Below are 7810 nucleotides of genomic sequence, written 5' to 3' on the forward strand. Positions count from 1 at the left end.
AGCACCCACATAAACGCAGGTACACGGCCTGTCTCTCCTTACTGTCTGAGACACGTGCCAGCACACACTCACAGACACACACACACACACATATATACTCACACACACAAAAATACACACGTACCCTCACCCGCACCAGCACCCACATAAACGCAGGTACACCTCCTCCTTACTGTCTGAGACACGCACGGGCCGATAAACACCAGCCCGCACACACACGCATATACTCACTCGTATGCAGATATAAGAACACAGTGAGATAAATGAACAGCTCTGACTTGGTGGTTGACACCATGGGAGAGGGTGTGGGAGGGAGGCGTGGCCATCAGGCTGTCTGTCACACTGTAAGCACACCATCATACATGCCCAGCTAGAGAAAGGAGCATTTACCTGAGACGAATTTGGTCAAACATCCCAGCCAATGCTAACAATCTGCTCACAAGCTTAAACGATGCTCCAGCCGACTTCCATCTTTTTTCATTAGTTTTAAACAGAAGATGTAGCATTTTCTCTTCCTGAAATCCCTCCAGGAAACCGCTTGACTTGGCTTTCTGGTTGTGTGACGAATATGCGTCAATTCTTGGGAGGGAGACACAACTACAATAGAAGTTTCAAAGTACTTCTTATTCTAGGTCATTCAAACATTTATAATCTGTCTATGCCAAACCCGATAAAAAAAACAAAAAAAAGAACTTTATTTTTTAAAACCAAAGCAATTATTATTGTTCTTGTTATTATTATGATTACTATTACTAAGAATTGCTATACTCAATAACATATGGAAATGTAGCAGAGTCAATGACTTCAATGAAATGCAAAAAAGGTACAAAATATGAAAGATGAAAGAAACTAGCAACTGAAGGGCCGGCCACCCAAAAAAAAAAAAAAAAAACAGCTTTCACTGGTCAAGTTCTGAAATGCACCTAAATACGGTCGAGTGAAGTACTGTAGCGCAAAACTGACTTCAGAGAACAGAGCGTATAAATATATAGATAGGTAAATAGATTTATTTGTGTTCATGTTCGTATCTGCTGCATTCTGCACGTTTTACTTGCAACCCTTCTTAAACCTTAAAGAAGTGCTATTTCTAGCTTGCCTTTAAAAAAAATGATAGACTATAGATCCTGTTCTATTTATTTTGCTAATGTTAACACTATCAGTCTTGTACAAAGGCCATGAACTGCACTGAGAAAAGAACCACAGGATATAGGCATTCCCTTATGCTCTACAGCTCCAAGAACTCATTAGCTGAGCAAATGCTATTCACACCAATAGCACTGCAAGACAAACAATATGATCCAACCAGCATCCATCACAGACAGCCGCTGTCATAATGAAGACTTTGACTTCAACGTGGGGGCACATGGATACTGTAGATGCATCAGTGCTGGCGAACAAAGACCAGCCCACTAATTCAAGATCTTCTACCATCACAAAGGCCTCTGGGAAATGTACGTTTGACCCCCAACCCCCTCCCCTCCCCACTGAGGACCACTTTAGGTACTGTTTTTGGGAAAGGTTATTTTTGCAACACAGAACCACAGTGGACTTCACTACCCAGGATCCTCCTCTTCTCAGTTTACCCTGTTTTATGGCTGCTTTTCCCTCCTCTTCCTATCTTCTTCAGGACTTTTTTATAGCATAAAGGTCAACATCCTGAGATGTCTCCATTTTCTCTTCCTTAGTCAAGAATAAAGAAATAAATAAAGAATAAAGAATAAATCCATGTGTGAAACTAACCCAAGACCCCCGGAGGGATTTAAGATGGTGTTCAAACATCTTTCACTAAAATGTCAGCTTTTCAGAATGATGAAGCTGATAAGTGGAATGGAAGTTATCAGCAGTGACTCTTTATATCTCAAATACATGTTCTTCTGAGCTTGATTTGTTTTCTTTGAACAAGGTGAAACAAGGTTAAAAAAGAAGAAACTGTTGTTTGAGTGTTTTGAAAGGTCTAGATTAGTGACTAGTGTGCTTAATTCTAGGCTGCTTGGAGAGATGCACAGTACCTCCTAACATTGAAAGAGAACTTCCCCTTTGTTTAGCGAGAACCCAATATGAATCTCTTTTTTTGGTAGCGTTTCTTTGTGAATGAATTTTTTTACCCATGTTGCCATTTGTTCCAAGAACCTTCCTGCTTTCAACCTTATTGACTGGAGCACCTCTGCTTTTGATCACCACTCTAGAACTATTTTGGCAGGCATTATAAATGTACCACAGTTTATACACAAAGAAAGTACTCCTGAGACTAATGCCAACAGACATGCTCATCCTGTCGCTGTTACCTACCCCTTACCCAGTCCAACAATATGCTCTTCTAAGCCAGTTTTTCACTAGCCTGGGGTGAAATACAAAAAGGGGCTCATACAGTTAAGAAATTATTCTAGAGGGAGTTAACTAGGAGAATAGCTTGTCTATAACAGCTGTGCGTATATCTGAAAACGACCCCTCGAAGGATAAAAACGATAACCTAGAAACAGTGTGTAGTTTTATCGGTTTTTTTGATTGCCCAAAGCTATCTGCTCAAGATGTGGACTGTAGCATTCTGAAATGCAGAAGTTGGATTCTGCCACAGACATTTTCTCATGTGAAAGAAGGATATGAGAAGTCCCTCCGTCCACTGTACTGTCTACTGCTCTGTTACACTCAGAGAGCCAGCACCCCCTAACACATACACTTTTTGGAGCATTAACGTCATGATACTGCATTACCAAAACATTGCACCAACAGTGTACAAATTGATTGGCTTCGATTAGGTGTGAGAGGTGCATTCTGGGTGTATCTTCCCATACTGCATCAGCACAGTGAGGAGTGCTTTTTGGTCCCCCAAAAACTCCTGTAGAGATCCATAATACCAAAAGTTTCTGCAATTGTTTACCAGACAAAGCATGTATCTTACTCACTCATTGGTGTTTTTATTTGTCAGTTGCTGTTTTATTTTCTTGGAATTAATTTTTTTTTTTATAAAAGATTACTCTAAATAAGGAAGTTACAACTTTTCTGTTTACATTGTAAACTGCACAATGATGTTCTTTATGCATGCGAATACTGCATCAAATGTAACTTAGAAATATGATTATGAATATTATGTTTATAATTATGATTATTATTGGTAGCACTGTAAACATATTTCTGGAGCTTGAAGTCAAAATATTTTTTGTTTGTTCTTTCTATTTATGACTTTAAAAAATATGTTTTTTTCTACTAAAATTTATTTTATTTTTGAGGTAGACTTGGTTCCCCTAAATTGAAAATAATTGTTAAGAAAGCTCACTCCAGACAAGGTGGTGTCAGTGTTGGGCTTGTTGCACATTCTGTACATTCTGTGCACACTCTCTTCTGATTGGTCTGTATGCTCCATGTGACATCTCAGGGCAAATCATAGGTACATGCATGAGAAGTTGACCAGAACCGCTATACTGGGAGGGTTTGTTTTTCTCCTTCTCTCTCACGCAGATTTCTCTGTTTTATCATGAAAGCCACAGTAACTGACAAGTAAATCTGTTCTGAAAGGATTATTAGTCTGTACCTTTAACTCCCTGCCTAGAGATTTTTTGGACAGGCTCAGAAAAGTGCCACATTCCACACTTACATGTGATCACTCTTAAGAGCCTACTCACATGCTTAAAAACTGATTGCGTCTAGCCTTCCTTAGCCTTAGCCTTAGAAAACCCATGCAGTCCCTTCTCGTCTGCACATCATCCGTTATGCTCTTTTTTCTCATTTCTCACAGTGTTTGCTTGCTGAGCATGAAAGGGCCTCTCCCCCCTGTGAATACGCAGATGGATCAAAAAGCTTTTAACGGGGATGTGTTGTGGACGTAGCTCCGAGGTCAGCGCTTTCTGTCTGGCTCACTGCAGCAGGCAACGCGGTCGCTTCAGTAGCTTCACACCATGCCAGTAATGGGGAGGGTAGGGGAGACAAGAGGGATGGGCAAGCTAACATAGAGAATTCAACTTTTTTTTTTTGGAAATAGTTGAATAAATATTGTGAAGAAAAAACTATTTTCAATGACATACGTACCCTTTTAGCATTAGCATGCTGGCAGTTGTCACAGGCCAGATGACTTTTGAGGTTTGCAAACAGGAAAACGGGTGAGGGAGGGATAATTGCACTCATTTAGAATATCTAGCTTGGCTTCACTTATATATGATTTTAAAAAGTAGTTTTATTTATGGTGTTGATGATGCGTTTCTAAATCACATATTTCAGGGAATGTCACCTAGAGGTGAGCACAGAGGAGAGAAGAGTAGCTTTGGAGCTTCGATGGTTAAGCCTGTTCCTGTGCACATACCCCTGGCTGACACCAACTTCTCTACCTTTGACTCTGGCGTCCCCTGTAGGTTGGGGCTTTGTTTGTGGTTTGTCAGGACAGAAGGGTATGTAATTGTTAATGTCACAACAACAACATAAATGTGATTTATTTGATTCTCAGAAGAGAACTGTAAGCCTTTTTGAAATAAAATATATAATGTAAGGCATGGTAGTATATAACAGGTTGGGTATAACAGCGTATAGCATATCATCAGAGCCATCAGAACTTCTGTGTGTAATCTTACTGGATGTACAGTTGCGAGTTGAGTTTATGTTGTCTGTCATTGTTGAAGCCAAAGTTAAACCACTAACCAAAATGAATTGAACATTTTGGCAACAGAATCCTTTTCAGACACTTTCTTCAGCCTGATGTAATGGGCAGAAACTGAAATAAAGTTAACTTCATGTGACGTCGCTGATGCCTTTTGACAATGCTCCTATCATGGGCAACTTCACAAGGACGACACTTTAAGTTAGCTTGGTGGCAGTTCCCTTGGAGTGTGCTCTTGTGCTGTCTTGGTTTGTACAATGAAGTGATTTGACATCTTTAAGACTTGTGTGCATGGATGTGAAGTTTATGTAGTCTGGACAGGTCCATGTTTCACCCTGTGCTGAGGACAAATTAAGTTCTAGAAGGATCTGTGCTTTGGACTTACAGGGTTGAAGATGAGGCAATGGGGCCCAGTCCTGTAGCGACACACACACTGAGTTTACTTGGACATCCAGCACCCCGCTTTAAAGTCTAAAAGAGTGGTGACCTCATGGGCCTTCAGAAAGCTCTGATGTTCTGCTTGGTTTCCTCTTTCAGCAAAGGAGCAACTAGAAATGAACAGTCATGTTTATTTGGTGTTTTAATCTGTATGGAAGAACAAAGGTGAACAAAAAAAAAAACTAAAACAATATTATTTTCATTTCTTGCACAAGATGGATATGAAAAAAGACTTATACTTATAAAGACTATAATGTTTAAATGGAAACTATATACATGTATTGAAAAGAAATAATCTTATTCGCAGTTGAATGTTTTTTCCTTGGAACACAATGTAAAATGACTATTAGATATTAATATTTTTTAAATGTGGTTTTTACGTATGGGAACTTGAGATTGTTTGTATGTGCATTTCTTTGTACCGTACATGAAGTAGCCACAGAATATTACAGTTCTTGCAGATTAAAAGTGATTGAAAGGGCAGAGAGTGAAATGCCATTACTCCTAAGATTTTAGAGTCAAGAAGGTGTAGAGGACATTGATTTAATTTCTGTTGGGCCTATATGCTAAGCCAAAAAGAAACAGAGTTGTGTCAAGTGTAATGGGCATCTTCAGTGTACAAGGTTGAAGAGTCAGTGGGGGCTAGTCATTAAAGGATTAATGGCATTTCAGAATGGAACCTTGTTTTGAAATCCGTATGGCAACAGTCACTGAGGAGAAATTGAATAAAATGGAATCCAGCTACAGTATATGAACAAATACATCAAGAATGAGTGCTTTATACATATTTTATGTAGTAGCCTAATATTGCATGTACTGTATTGTAGAAAGACCAGGGTTTCTTATTTTTGATGAAGAAATCTACAATTTTTTCATGTGAACAAATACCATATCTGAGACATATTCCCTCTGGCATTTCTCTAGCAATGGCCAATTGAGACCATTTGTATTGTAAAATTTCATTTCTATTCGTTACAATTTTAAGTTAGTGGAGGGACAGCCGTTACCGCCCTGCATGGAAATGTACGCATGGAAACCTCTGGAAGAAATGAGTGTTGTGAGTGCAGAGATGTGTAGTTTGCCTGACACATACTTCCTGTAGTGACGCAGGAAAGTTTGAGCGGCATAAATACAAGAGGAGGAGTTTGATCAAAGTTGTCTTCGGTGGCAGTACAATAAGTGTCTGACATCACTTATTGTCCCTCTTCAGTTATTTTCTTTGTCCTCCCCCCATCATTGTTTTCTCTTCCAGTCTCTGTGTTGTTTTCTTTTTTCTGTTGTTGTCTGTATCTTTGCTCATGAGTGGATTACATTACATTACATTATTGGCATTTGGCAGACGCTCTTATCCAGAGCGACGTACAACAAAGTGCATACCCATAACCAGGGATAAGTTCGCTGAAAGACCCTAGAGGGAAGTACAATTTCAACTGCTACCTGCACAACTGCTACCTGGATGGGCTCATACGCAGCCAAACCATGCTAAATGGGAGTTTATCAAAAGCTTTGGCACAAGCAATGGGAAATGTCCAGGGGTTGAGTAAATGCCTGAGAAAGGCACAGACACAGGTAGCTGACAAATGTGGCCAGTGTGTGGGTTGTGGTTTTGTATGTCCCATAAGAAAATCTACTTCTGAACCTCTGCACAACATAGATGTGGCTCACTGATCCAAACACTTTTCTGCTTATTGACTGTTTGATGGGACCCAAAGGAATGAGTGTGATGAAATGTTGTGTATAGCAGTAGGGATAATCCAGTTTATCTATGTGTGTGTGTGTGTGTGCGTGTTTGTAGTTGTGTAACTGGGTGACATTACAACTGAAGGTTGACTCCAGCTCTCAGAAGAGTTTGAATTGATAAAGAGAGAGGGGAAAACAGTATGTATCCCCACAGCATGTTCCCACAATGTTTTGCAGAATCACAAAATTTAAAAGGTCGCCTGAAGGTTGACAATCAAATGGGTTCAAATTCCCGTTTTGTTTATTGCCTGGCATGCCACAGTGAAGCTTTGTGAGGGATCTTTGACTTTAGTGGATTCCATTATTGTTTGGTCAGAGCTGCAGCTTAGCTTGGTCTGGATGTGAATGTATTCCCATTTGAATACAGAAATGTAGACAATTTGACATGTAAAAACTATTCCTGCTTTAGAATGTTGATAACCATGCCTATATCCTTTATTGATGTCTGCCATTTTAAACCCTCGTTATGAGCCTTTGAATCAAATCCTTTGTCAACGTTACTAATGTCTGCACACACAGCACTTCACCTTTATATAACGTCTTATTTTTGGAAAGAGATTGATATAACTGATTTAAAGGAATGTTGGAAGATGCTTTTCAACATTTCCGAGGTTGGAATTCTGGCTTGGAATTCTCAAAACAAAATGAGGGCTTGATGCATTTTTGATTGCCTTACTTTACTTTGCGAAAATGTGCTTCTGCTTTTGCACATTTGAGAACAAAAGAAAATACTATTTTTCTTAAAGTATTATAGTGTGGTATCTATATCTGTCATGTCCTTGAATGTATTTCTTAAACATCACACAGAAAATGTTGCAGTATTTATTTCCTTCAAGCCGATCTGTATCTTTGTTAGAGCTCCAGCAGGTCATCAGGACATGGTTCAGAGCTGCCCCTTGGGGTTTTCTTATTTTTGCAGACATTTCCACATTGGATCACAACATGTTGCTGTCCCCTTGTAACTCTATCAGCAGATTGAGTCAGATACTTCCATTTCAGAAGTAGTAATGGATTCTGGGAAATTGAGTACTGTTGAGTTTAGGATTT

Source organism: Conger conger, chromosome 9 (assembly GCF_963514075.1).
Source record: "Conger conger chromosome 9, fConCon1.1, whole genome shotgun sequence".
NCBI lineage: Eukaryota > Metazoa > Chordata > Actinopteri > Anguilliformes > Congridae > Conger > Conger conger.